Source organism: Lissotriton vulgaris, chromosome 3_1 (assembly GCF_964263255.1).
Source record: "Lissotriton vulgaris chromosome 3_1, aLisVul1.2, whole genome shotgun sequence".
NCBI classification, from domain to species: Eukaryota; Metazoa; Chordata; class Amphibia; order Caudata; family Salamandridae; genus Lissotriton; species Lissotriton vulgaris.
This window is the reverse complement of record NC_141689.1, coordinates 543885086-543898663: the sequence shown is the minus strand read 5'-3', so window position 1 is coordinate 543898663 and position 13578 is coordinate 543885086.

Below are 13578 nucleotides of genomic sequence, written 5' to 3'. Positions count from 1 at the left end.
GCGCAGCCTACGGTCACAATCCGCAGCCAATTTTTGCATGCCTAGGTTCAAACTATCAAGAATGGGAGGCAGATCATTCTCACACTTAGGTCCATCTCTCTGGAATGAGCTATCCCCCATATACGCAAGGAGGTAAACTACTTGAGGTTCCATAAAAACTTCAAAACCTGGTTTGATCAATAACAGCTCCTGCCAGGTCCCATGCCTTACCACTGTGCTACGTCATGGCGCCGGGAAACCCTTGTTGGGTAGCTGCGCGTATTATAAGCTTAACAAATAAAATAAATAAATAAAGAAGGGGCTCATGAATAAACACCCTTGTCTTTTTCCCCTACGTTGGCGCAAAATGGCTGCCATGTGGCGAGGTGTGGCTCACTGGTTAGAGGCGGCAGACCCGGAGGCTGAGAACGGTCCGGGACCAGGGTTCGATTCCCGACGCGGCAGGGTTGAGGACCAGGGTCAGCGGACTGATAATTCTCGCCTCGGTGCCCACTTTGGGCAGTGATCACACTCGGTAACTCTGGGCATTAAGCTTGCCTCATCGCTACAACGGCCCCCCACAGACGCCGGGGATGCCTGGCTTCACCTTGGAGATACCCAGCACGGGACCATCTCACAGGGAAAGCCAGGACGGGTTCCCCAGCGGTCATTCGCGCCAGGATACTCCGGTAGTAATTGAGCGCGCTACAAAACACCTTACATTTACATTTACATTTACATTTACATGTGCCTACGCAGGCACCCTTGCGCCATGGAGCATGGGTGACTGTGTTCCGTAGTTGATTGATGTTGTGGCACCGAATCTTCTCAAGACGTCTGCAGGTGGGGTTGGCCTAGTGGAGGGCAGGAGTGAACCAGTTGGCCTTCTTGGAGTGTTGTTTGCCTGGTCTTTTCTTGAGGGGTTCCAGGGTGTTGGCGCAGTTGGAGATCCATCAGTAGAGGTTGTGCGCTGTGGTGTTTGGCGTCTGTAAGCATTGGCAGAGTGGTGGTGCTGAGGAAGTTGACTGGAAGTTCTTCAGTGGCCTTGATCCAGCTGCGATGGGGGGTGGGGGGGGGGCAATGATGGTGATGGTGTACAGTGGACGTGGTGACGACTTGATGTAAACAAATATGGTCGGTACAGGAGAATCCTGTGGTGTGGCTGTCGTTGAAGTTCCTGCTGGTTGAGAAGATGGGCTCGTGCATGTGTTAGGCTATGTGGGTTGGTGCGGTGACTAGCTACTTAAGTCCGATGTTGGCGAGGTTCCCCAGGAGGAGAGTGATGTTCTGATCACTGGGGTTTTGCAGGGTGGAATTTGGGGTCTCCGAGTAGGATGTAGTCGATGGATGGAAGAGCCTGGGGTGCGTTGAAGTCTGCAATGGTATTGGTGATTGGGGGTTCATGGCTGGGGGGCCTGTAGATGAGGGTGCCGCGGAGGATAATGTTGAAGTTGGTCCGGATCTGGAAGTGGATGTGTTCCATGGCCACCGTCGGGTCATTAGAGTGCGTGGTCAGTCGGAGTGCGCCTTTTTTAGACAATGGCAATGCCTCCTCCTCGCCACTTGTGGTGGTCCGTGCGGGTGAATTTGTAGCCGTCATGGATGGTAATAGTGATGTACAGTCCGGAGCAGAGGTTGGTTCAGCTTTCCATGAAGAAGGTGATGTCTGAAGAGGTGACATCAATGAGGTCTCAGATTTCTGTTGCGTGTTTGTGGAGGGACCGCACGTTGAGCAGGATACAATCAAGCCGGTCAGCTGCACTGTTGTTCGGCTCGGTGGCAGGAGGCGCTGGTGTGCTGATGTGGCAGAAGGTGCGTTTGCAGTTTCGAAAGGAACAGGGTGAAAGAGAATTCTACAGTGTTGCTAGATGCCAGGCGGTGTGGCGTCCAAGGTTGATGGCGAGGTGGGGGATGGCGTCGTAGCAGTGGAGAGTCTGAGAGAAAAGGTCCAGGGGTGGACGGACACAGACAGGCCTGCCTTTGGCGCACCAATGGTACGCCCGTTGTGCATGGCCACACAGGGCTACCATTATGTAGTGCTGTGAGGGGGACAGGTCAGTTGGGAGGCAGGAAACATGGCAAATGACACTGGAGGAGGTGGGGACACAGGCGGCGGGGTTGTAAATACCTTTTTATAACATTCTTACCTCGAGGCCAGGCCCTGCGTCTTCTCTGCTCCTGCTCTCATGAGTCTGCTTCCAGGAACAGGAAGCAGGGGGCCAGGCTCCCTTCCCAAAGCCAATCACAATGCTGCAATGCAGCGTTGTTATTGTTCTTGAGTGCCTTGACAAGGTGTTCGACCTGGAGGAATGGGTATGTTCTCCATCCAGGCTGTAATGTAGCCTGCGTTGTGAACAGGGATATGCACATGACTGCTTTGGGTGGCCTGAGATGGCCGACCAAACAGTCATTGAGCACTTGAGTGGGCATACCACTCCGCCCCTGCCCTGCTCTCTGAGTAGAGCAGCCCCATCCACCCTCTGGCCCGCAAAGGAAACATAGCATGTGTACCTCAGAAAGTTATCATCATGTTATGTTTCCTCTTCTTGCCCTGTTTGAAAGCAGTGGGGCAACTCTCCTCCGCCATAGCAAATGAGCTGCCACTGGGTGTGCATCACCCACAGGTGCTAGGCCTGGCCCCAACTCGACCCTCCTCCGCAACGCGTCCCACCTTCGCCTCACATAGACATTGCCACCGTGGCGCAATCTGCTGAACTCTCTCCACATTTGTGACTCAGCCAGCAGGAACCTCAACCAGGCAGGATATCACAAACCTGGGTACAGCAGCCGCTGCCAAGTCTGCTGGGGAACCTCCCGATGCAGGTGATACAACAGGGCCCCTTTAGGCGTGAAGTTGCAGCGCTCCCACCACACAAGCTTGGTGCCGCTCAGGGGCCTTACCCTCCACAGCGTCCGGCCAGCGCAACATCCTCCGGCATGTGATGCAGAGAGGTGCAGACCACCATTGGTAATCTCCTCCATGCACCCCTGTGTAGTTGTGGCGCTTGGTATGCGATGCAGTCCTCCCTACGTTGGTGCGCAGGAATGCCTCTACCATTCACAGCTGCAAGGGGCATCAGGCGGTCTTCTCACACAGGTCAGCAATATGTCTCCATGCGACCTGGCAGACTTCACTACCAGGAAAGGGTGATCGCTGATGCGTCAATGTCTATCCCCATGGCCCAACAACTCCACAGCACCTCCGTATCCCAGTGCGCAATGATATGTGATGCATCACTGGTTTTCCCAGCGATGTGCCTCTTTTCATGATTGTAGCCCTGAATTGCCTCTTCCCCTGGGACTCTGGCTGGTCATCCTGGCTGTTGGGGGGCTTGATGGGGCTGTTGATCTGTGCTGCACTTGGCCTTGGCTGCTCCATTCTGCATTCCATTGGTTTTGTTTCCTATTTTTCATTGGAGGTGGACTTATAGGCTTTTTTTGCCCCTAGAGGTAAAAAAAAGTCACGTTGGGCTGACTAATGTGAGTTTTTATGCCGCTAATGAGCTTTTCGTCAGTTTTCGCCCTCTAACGTAGAATTTGTATCGCCTTCACGCTAGTGTTAGTAGCAGTTTTCACCGCGGCTACCTAAAACAATTGTTATGTAATTACATCCCTAACAGGGCGATAGTTTTTGGTCAAAGGCCGTGTTAGGAAAACTGCTGCTAACAAACGGTAACGCTAGTTAGCGGTAGTGCTTGTACATATACCCCTTAGAGTGAAACTTTTACTCAAATAAAATCAGCAATGAAGCTCATGGTAAAAAGACCACATCCCTGGACGCAGAGCCGCAGCACATATTTTGTTTCCCAATTTACACATTGCAGTACCTCCAGGATTGGTGCACTATTCCAAGTCCAGGGAAAACAAAGACAAGAAAACAAAAATAGCGCTTCACTGGCAAACTCTGTAAAAGTGGAGCTAATGTGTTTCAGTGTGAATAAAATCTTTTGGCCAGCTTGCTACCACTCTGGCTTACTTTATTTAGTTATTTATCTATTTTTCATATTTTTAGCCTTTTATTCCCAATGCTGCACTTAAAATGTAAGAAAAATACGACATTTCCTGCAAAGGTGTCTTTCTTTTTTGGATCCATTTCACAGGGAAGCAAATAAAAGAAAGGAGAGGAAAGAGAGTGAGAACCCAGTCTTGAAGTCACTGTTTTCATGGGCGTCCATGGGCGGGCAAGGAAGGTCGCTACATGGGGGGCAAGCGCCCCTCCATGCCCCCCCCTGCGGACGCCCATGTTTGAAGTTAAACCGCTTCATCAAAGGTGATGCATTGATCGAGAGTCATGCAGGGCCAGGGATGTATCGGAGTCGAGATGGTGCACCTCAGATATGGGTGTTGTGTTGTCGAGACTCACTCTGCGGTGGTTCTTTGGAGGCGATGCAGCCAAGTCAGGGCTGCATTGAAGCCGAGGTCATTGAGTCGTGCACTAGGCGGGCGGAGTCCCCAACTTCTGTGCTAGTAGCGGTGATGCATTGATTTTGAACAGACACTTTGGGTTGATGCGTCAATTTCTGGGATGCAGCACCAAATCCACTTTCAAGGGGCCCAGGACTGAGTTTGGCACCACTTAGCAGGTTGGGACTCATGGCAGAGGAGCCCATGCACTGGTTACAACATGCAGATGAGGTCTTTGTTGTCCCTGAGATGCCAACAACAGGAGCCAATCTCAGTCAAGCCTTTGGAGAACCTCAGAAAGTAGGATGCAGAGAGCATAGTCCAGTCCTCTTACTCCCAGGCAAGAAGCAGCAGACAGCAGTGCAGCACAGCAAAGCAAGCAGCAAAGTGGCAGTCCCTACTGACAGTACAACTGCTCTACTTCCTGGCAAAATGTCCTCAGTTCAGAAGTGTTCTGAGTATATGGTGTCGGAGGTATAGTACTTCTACCCATTTTAGCCCTTGAAGTAGAGAGCCTTCAAAGAAAGGTCTTTCTATTGCACAAGACCCTGGCCTTCCTGGCCATGGCTACAGACACACTATAGGGGGGCCCAATTCAGGTGAAAGTGTCAACTCTTCCCACCACTCTGGCTCATCAAGACCCGATCAGACTGATGATGGGCCATCAGAATATGTAGGGCACACCTCAGCTACCTTTGTGTGTGACTTTCTAGAGCATTGGTCTTAAAACCTTCCAATGCCACATCTCCCCTCCCCCATTGGAAAAAAATAAATTATTGGGGCCCCCCTCAAAATATTTCACAATTTTTCTATTAAACTGACAATGTGTAAATATGTCTAGACATATTTAAATATTGCAGTTACGTTTGGTACCGTATTAAAAATGCAATACAAGACATGATTGCCAAACACACTATTCTGGACAGGCTGGCCTTACTAACATGTAAAGGTATCTAGTATTAGAAATAGAGGTGGGGGTGGGGGTGGGGGTATTGAACAATATTTGGAGTCACTTCCCTCTTGACACCTTCTCCCAGCCAGGATATAAATGACAAATGGTGTTAATGATGAGCCATTACAGAGCGGTTTACTGCCCCTCGTATTTTTTCACCCTCTGAAAACAAAGCACTGCTATCAGCATAAAGCTTCTTTCTTTTGTCCAGAGTCTGGTGTCCCCCCTTCGCCCGGGGATTACTTGAGGTACCCTAGGGGGGCTCGCCCCCCAGTTTTAAGACCCCTGGTCTAGAGTGAATTCTCAAAGCCCAACTGTCATCCAACCAAGTTGTGTATTCTAATGACACACAGAAGCACAGACTAACATAAAAAAATGCCAACTTTCTAAAAGTGTTGGAACGATCGGTTTAGGAGTTCCCCATTCTGTTAGGATAAGTGCACTTTTCTTTGGAGCCAATGGTTCCTTACATCATTCATTCATATAGTTTCAAATCTGTTTCAATGAAGAATCATAAGTCAAAAGATCTTATTCATTGAATCATTTTATTTTTCTTCCTTTTTTTTTAATGTTGGAATCACAATGTTTTATCATCTTATCTTTGTATATTTCTTTAAAAAAAAAACCAATGCATTTCGGGTCACAATAGTGGACCCTTCTTCAGGGGTATAAAAATAAAACAGGTTAAAGAACAATCAGTTCTCTGAATTTACATAGCTCAATTCAAACATCTATGTAATTTATGCATTCATTTCTGTGACAATAAAGTTAATTTAAAAAAAAGGGTTGCTTGTGAAACGTTTCAAGTATTAATAAATACTATGATGCCTGTTCTATTATTGCGATGTTGGTCTTAATGTATGTAGAAAATAATGGGATGACGCTATGGTTTTTGAGATTTATGCGTTTTTTGTTGATGATTCTCATTAGTATACAGAGTGACAGATTTAATTGCTACGCACTGTTAATTAAAGGCTAATCCAGTGTATTCGTGTTCTCGAATATTCAGAGAGGGTCTTAAGAATTGGCATAATGTGCCCGTAGATTAAATGCTTGACTATTTTGATCTCGCAAGTTATAAGTTACAAGTCGATATGATAGGAACTTTAAAAATCGGCATTGCCTTTACGTATTAAGTCGCCCTTCTTTTCTTAACACGAAACCTTTAGTCACCCATACCAAGTGTCTAAATACTTTGCGCCCCTGCACTCACCGTGTTAGTCTTTTTAATTTCGTCTCCGTATGATAATCCTCGTTTCGCGATCAGAGTAAACCCGCGTTTAGGATTCGAAAAGCTCTCAGGAATTACGTGTTTACGTATGGCGCCCCTGTGGACACGTGATTTATTACGCCCTCGCAGAACCTGATGTGATGGTTCGCTTCTCTATCATTTTACCGCTATAGATGCAGTCGGGTGTGTAAAAAACTAGGTTTTATAAGAATTTCACAGCCTCCATGATTATGTGTTTTCTACAGTGTATAGAAAAGCGGGGTTCATCTATTTCAGTTCTATAAATCATAATGTCAAATTCTAATGCTGACAATTAATGTGTGAAAATAATTATAAACAAAATCAAATGCAATATTGAAATATGCAATGTAGTTTTTAAACAATTTTCATTTGAGTTCATTGTGCTTTATAAAAAGCATGCAAGTTCAGTACGGTCATTAAGCCCCGTTGGCCGCAAAGAATTTATTCTCTTTATCCAAAAATATTCCGCTTGTAGTAACTGCTTGTGTGGGTCAGTATCAACTCTTTGTTTTATTTGATTCAATATAGTAAATCGTAATTGTGCTATGTTGTGTCCTGCTTCTTGCCAGTGCGTAGCCACTGTCGATTTCTCATTTCTTTTCTTGATGTTACTTTTATGTTCGGTTATTCTTATTTTGATTTTCCTTTCTGTGATTCCGACATATGTTTTACCGCATGGACACTTTATAACATATACCACGTTTTTTGTATCATAGGTAATATTGTGTTTCAGTTTGATGTTGTAACCTTTTGTTGGATGTGGAAAATTATTTCCTTTGATGTCGTTATGGCAATGTACACAATTTCCGCAGTGCTGCATGCCTTTGAATGTTGTTTGTTGATCTGTACAGATTTTTTTCTTAAGTAATTCTTGCAGATTTTTGGATCTTTGGTAGGCAAATATGATTTTATTTTTTGATATACATTCAAGATCATGTTCCTTTTCAATGATATGCCAATGTTTTTTAATGGCGTTTTTTATTTTGTTTGCTTCTTTTGAGTATTTTAGGATACAGATGTTGTGTTGCTCTTTCTTCTGAGGTACATTTTTTTAAAGTATTCTCCTATCCATTTGCTGTACACTCATTATTGATTTTTTAATTACTTCGTCTGGCAAGTGAACATGAGCAACTAGTGAGCTCAGAGGAAAACTAAAAAACAAGCGAATCTGTGAACGTTTTAGACCTCTGTTACGTATTTCATGGGGATGCTGTGGTTAATCCCCGCGTGTGCACTGCAGGTTTTGAAATCATTATTAAGCGTGCAGTGACTGAAACACCCAGCCTCATCATGTCACAGAACAGAAGCCATTCCAGCCGCCTGGCAGAATAGCGAGAGGGAGGAATGATGGCACTCACGCACCAGGAGGAGCGTGCAGGAGGGGGGGGCGAGCAGTAGGGGATTATCGGAACCTGTTCTTCGACGCTTCCAAACAGCGGCGGAGACCCCGCGCCGCGGTGTGACCGTATTGACTTTGCCAATGGTTTTTAGCCATGCTGGACAGCAACCCAGTTCTTGGCAGCATGTCTAAAGTGTTAAAAACAAACAAAGCCTTAGACGTTATCAGGTGAAGGGTAGAAATGGGGTGAAGCACAAGGATGAGCATAACACAGTGGGAAGAAGCGCACGGGTGACAGAGCAACACAGAGTGCAGAGACAGAAATGTACATGATGGAGACAGCTTGAAAACACATCCATTCTCATTGAATGCTTAGCACAAAGAGAAAAAAACAGTAGAAGCAGATATGCCAGCCAATGATGAGTGGTACAGAGGCAATGGTCCTAGTGTGGGACAAATAGAAGATTGAGTAGCTGGGACACATATAAGAAGCAGGCAAATGAGAGTGACAGAAAAACCAACCAATGGTAAGCAATAGATGTGCTCCAAGCTCTTGTATGTTCTTGGTAAGTCATAATTTGTCAACCATAGTCAGCGCATGCGCTGTTTAGTGGGCTCGACCTTAAAATGCCCTTTAACTAGTGTTACTGCATAGCATTGAATGAAAGGTCTACTTCACTATAACAGTGTGGGAGTACAGAGTTTTAAATAATTGTATTGTGGTACTTTTCGTTTGAGAATATGTAGGAAAGTATTCCCAGAACCAAATGGAATTCTGAATATATGTGCAGTGCGGAGGTAATACTTGGCCTGTGACTGTCATAAGGAACATCAAACAAACTCAAGAAAAGTATAAACATTCCTATGATGAGAAACATAGTACTCTGCCTTTGGTTGTCAGAGCTAGCCAGCAGGTTAGAGTTAATAATGATGGGAAGGTCCTGAAAGGGGAAAGCCAGTTCTATGAACCCATGGACGTTTTTAACCTTTTCCATGCTCATGACGAGCTCAGCTCGTCATGAGGCGCGGCACTCCGGTGCTCATGACGAGCTCAGCTCGTCATGAGCCGTGGAACGCTCACAAGGGGGGATAATTCCCCTGCTGTGCTGAGCGTTCCACGGGAACAGGTGTGGTCATGACTAGCTCAGCTCGTCATGAGCACTGGAGCGCCGTGCCTCATGACGAGCTGAGCTCATCATGAGCACCGGGGTGCTGTGCGCGCCCCCCCAGCCCCTCAGCACTGCAGGGTAATATGCCCAACGCAGAAGGGGTTAGAGTAATGAATAATTCCATGTTGTTGAGTGATCAGAGAGTTAGGAATCTCAAAGACATTGCTGTTCAGCGCACTGATGATTGTAGGAAAAGACACCTTGGAGGTGACTCTTGCCTGGGTTATGAATGCCTCACATGGATGATTAGATTTTGGAAGAGATGGAAGAGTTTGAGCCCCAGGAGGAACATTCACTGGTCCCATGTGGGCTGATGGTCATAGGCTGTACCGCCAAACAGGCAGATGTGGTGGAAGAGGTTTGTGACACAGACTGGGTGAAAGCACAAGCGTCCATGATGGACAATGGCGACGCTGTTTGCAGTCTGTTTTCTACTTTTTGGGTTAGTTCATAGCTTATTGTCAATTCCTCTTGTTTGCTTTATATAGAAAAGAGAATGCGTAGAATGTAGCTTTTGAAAAGTGTAACTCCAACTACTTCCATCTTCCATATACCATGGCTGAAGATTCCAGTCACACCGTTGAAAGTGACAGTTGACGCTTTCAGGGTGTGAGTGGCAGAACGCACAAGGTCATGCGTCTGAGACAGCCTTACCAGGGCTACCATATACTGTCCTCATTAAAAGACATACTGCAACACAGAGGTATGAAATGGAGCCCATCCCAAATACCTCTTAAATATTTTGTCACAATGTGATGACACCAACATTACCAATCGAGCACAACATGAGTGAAGGAACAGTGCTTACGAAAATGAGCACTGAGACTCATGATTCAACTAAGGAGACCTGTCAGAGGAGGAAGGGATATTAGGACAAAAAAATTTGAAAGCAAATATGTTTTTATAAACATTTGTGGCTTTGCCTCACTCTTGCCTCTTTCCTTGACTATTTGATCCTTACCAGCACCTAGGAAAGTACAGCTACGCCCAGTAGTCCGAAGATCTCCACAATGAGTTCCATATGGCGTGATTGGATTCAGCCTGGTGAAGAGTGGAATTCATCAGGACCCAAAATTTGACAATGACAGTTCAACATCACAAAGGGAATGCGAAGGACCAAAATAACAAAGGTGCAGGGTTCTGAATGCTGGACAGCAATGAAGAATATGAAGAAAACATGTTTAATCTTAAATTTTGAAAGGTAACCAGCAATACTGTGAACCACTACTTATTATCTGTGACTGGGTTTTGGCATGGGCACCTGCATTACCTTTGAATGTGCTTCTTGTGTTAGTAAATATGCAGCAGTGCCAGCTGGTCAAACTAATGCACAGCAACAAACAAGAAGGCACCATGGAGTGGGATCCACTATCTACGCTTGACACAAACATTGCAACCACCATGCGGTCAAACTGTTGGATATTACATCTCCACTGGGATTGATACCGTTCGTGTCGGGGCCAACCCATGAGAAGGGGCATACCCTGGATCAGGTGTTTTCGTCTGTCCCTCTTACGGAGGTTGACACCCTGCCGGTGCTCTGGTCCGATCACAGGCTGATCAGATTTTCGGTGCGGGAGAGTGCGCGGCTGGATAACAGTGCCTCGGTCTTGTCTAGACCGGCCTCAAGAGCGCTGCACAGAGTGACACCAGACATGCTGGAACAGGCGCTTCTGGATCACCCATGCCATCTTTCGGGTGATCTGGATAGCGACACTGAGGCTCTGCAGTGGTGGCTCATTGATAGGCTGGACGATCTGGCACCCAAGGTAGCCCTCCGATCCACGGTGGCACGGCAATCTGCACCATGGTTTACGGAGGCTCTTCGTGTGGCTCGCAGCCAATGTAAGGTGGCCGAGAGGGCCTGGCGACGTTTGTATGATGGGGAGGCTAAACTCGCCTACAAGGCGGTGGTGAAGGCCTACCAACGGGATATTCTGGGAGCTAAGAGGGACTATTTGGCTAGGAGGATCGAGGCATCTGCGAACTCCTGTAAGGAGATCTTCACCATTGTGAAGGAGTTCACGACCCCTAGTTCCCAATCGCCCTCTCTAGTTTCTTCAGATACGTGGGCAGGTGATCTTGCCGGCTTCTTCACTAATAAGATCAAGGCGATTCAGGCCTCCTTTGTGGAAGAACCGGAGGATGGAAGCGGCGTCACCGGGGCTGGGTGCAGATTTCCGCACACACCGACGGCGGTGCTGTCTGATTTTCCTGCTGTTTCCAGCGATGTGTCCAGGCAGCTGTTGGCCAATTTGAAATCTGGCTCGCCACTTGACCCCTGCCCCGCCAAATTTTTGGCTGGGATGGCGGAGGTGGTGAATCCGCTGGTTAATCCCATCCTCAACGCCTCGCTGAGGGAGGGGAGGGTCCCCAGCTCTTGGAAGAGAGCGATGGTGATCCCCCTCCTAAAGAAACCGGGTCTCGACGTCGAGGTTCTGGCCAATTATAGGCCAATTTCACTTCTTCCGGCCCTCACGAAGATCACGGAAAAACACGTCCACGGTGTCCTGTCTCGCTTTCTGGAAGCTAACAATCTGCTCCATCCATCTCAATCCGGTTTCCGTCCTAATTTTAGTACGGAAACGGCATTGCTAGAGGTCACTGAGATCATCAGGGAGACTCTTGATGTCGGCGGGAGGGCTATGCTGGTCATGTTAGATCTATCGGCGGCCTTCGACACCGTCCCCCACAGGGCGCTCTTAGCGAGGCTTTATGACATCGGCCTTAGGGGGACGGCGCTCAGGTGGTTTACATCCTTCCTTGAAAGCCGCCGCCAGACGGTCTGGGTTTCCCAGAGCTCTGCCGAGATGCCGCCATTGGGAGTTGGGGTTCCACAGGGATCTGTGTTGAGCCCCACGTTGTTTAACATCTTTATGTCCCCTTTGGCGGCCTTGGTGGAAGCATATGGGGCCCAGATCATCTCTTACGCCGACGACACGCATGCGGGAAAGACCAGGAGTTTGATGGAGGGAGAATTCGGGACTGTCTTACATTGGTCTTTGACTGGTTCCAACGGAACAGTCTTAGGGCCAACTCGAGCAAGTCCGAGGTTCTTTTTTTTGGTTGCGGTGTCGATCCGGAGTGGCAGCATTGGTGGCCGTCCGACATGAGCCCTCCTGCACAGTCTTCCTTGGTGGCTAAAAACCTGGGTGTCAAGATGGACAACCAGCTATCGCTGCGAACACACATCCTGGGTCTGGCTGGCACCTGTTATGGAATTTTGAAAATGCTCCGTAAATTCCTGCCCCTGCTGTCTGAGGAGCACAGGCGTATTACTGTGCAGGCTCTCGTCGGTTCGAGGCTTGATTATGCCAATGCCCTCTTCCTTGGCCTCCCTGATTACCTAGTTCAGCGCCTACAGGTGGTACAGAACTCTGCCGCCCGGGCTATCTTTGGCCTGCGTAGACGAGCCCGAGCTTCCGGCCTGCTTCAGGCGCTACATTGGCTGCCTGTCCGGAAGCGGATCCAGTTTAAATCCCTGACTCTGATGCACAAAGCCCTGTTTGGATCAGGGGCTGGATACCTGCGGCGGAGACTAGCCTTCTATCGACCAGTCCGCTCCTTGCGCTCGGAATCCCTTTACAAAGCGGTGGTCCCTCGGGTGAGGAAGGCCCGCATGGGAGGGCGCTCTTTCAGCTGCAAAGCTCCACAGTTGTGGAACTCGCTTCCTCTTTCGCTGCGCAGCACTGTCAATTTGTTCCAGTTCAGGAAGAGCCTGAAGACCTGTCTTTTTAATCTTTAGGCTGCTCTTATTGCTTCAGTTTCAGTTCTTTTTCTCATTCTTTCGCTGTGTTGTGTTATTTTTATTCTGAGATGCAGGTGGAAAGCGCCGGGACACTCTTTTCGAGTAGCCGTGCGCTATAAAAGAACACTGTAACATAACATAACATAACCATGCCCCACCACACCTGAAAAAGGGAGACGCAAACCGAGCAGCAGGTATCTGTCCTGACACTAAGATCAGGGCAGAAGTTGGGGGTACATGCGGGTGGACGGTGTCCACCCACTATTTTCACAGGGTGGAGGCGTCCACCCTGCCAAAAAGTTGGGCCCCCCTGAAAAAGTATGCTGAATTTGTCCCGTTGTAATTTCCAAACATCGGGACACATTCAGCAGCGCCTGCGCGTTGTTGTCTGCTTTCGATCCGTAACAACGTGCAGGCCGGGAGGGGGCTTTCTTAGTTAAGACTCCTGCTGGGCCCATACCAAAGGCTGAATCTGAGGGGTCATCAGGTCTATTTTTGTTCGAGTCTCTCTCCTGGCTGGCAGCAGTCAGGAGCCTCACACCTAGAAGCAAATGCCTCAGAGGGGAAACAAAGCTCACACCTTGTTAGCACTTCACACATACTTAAAAAAATCAGCTTTTCACTTTTTTCAGGCTCTGTTTAGGAGATATGTATGCACTGTAAGAATGTCAGATCTGTTGGTCTTTCCCTGTTGTATGTACACGAAATAAATAGCATTTATATAGTGCTTACTAC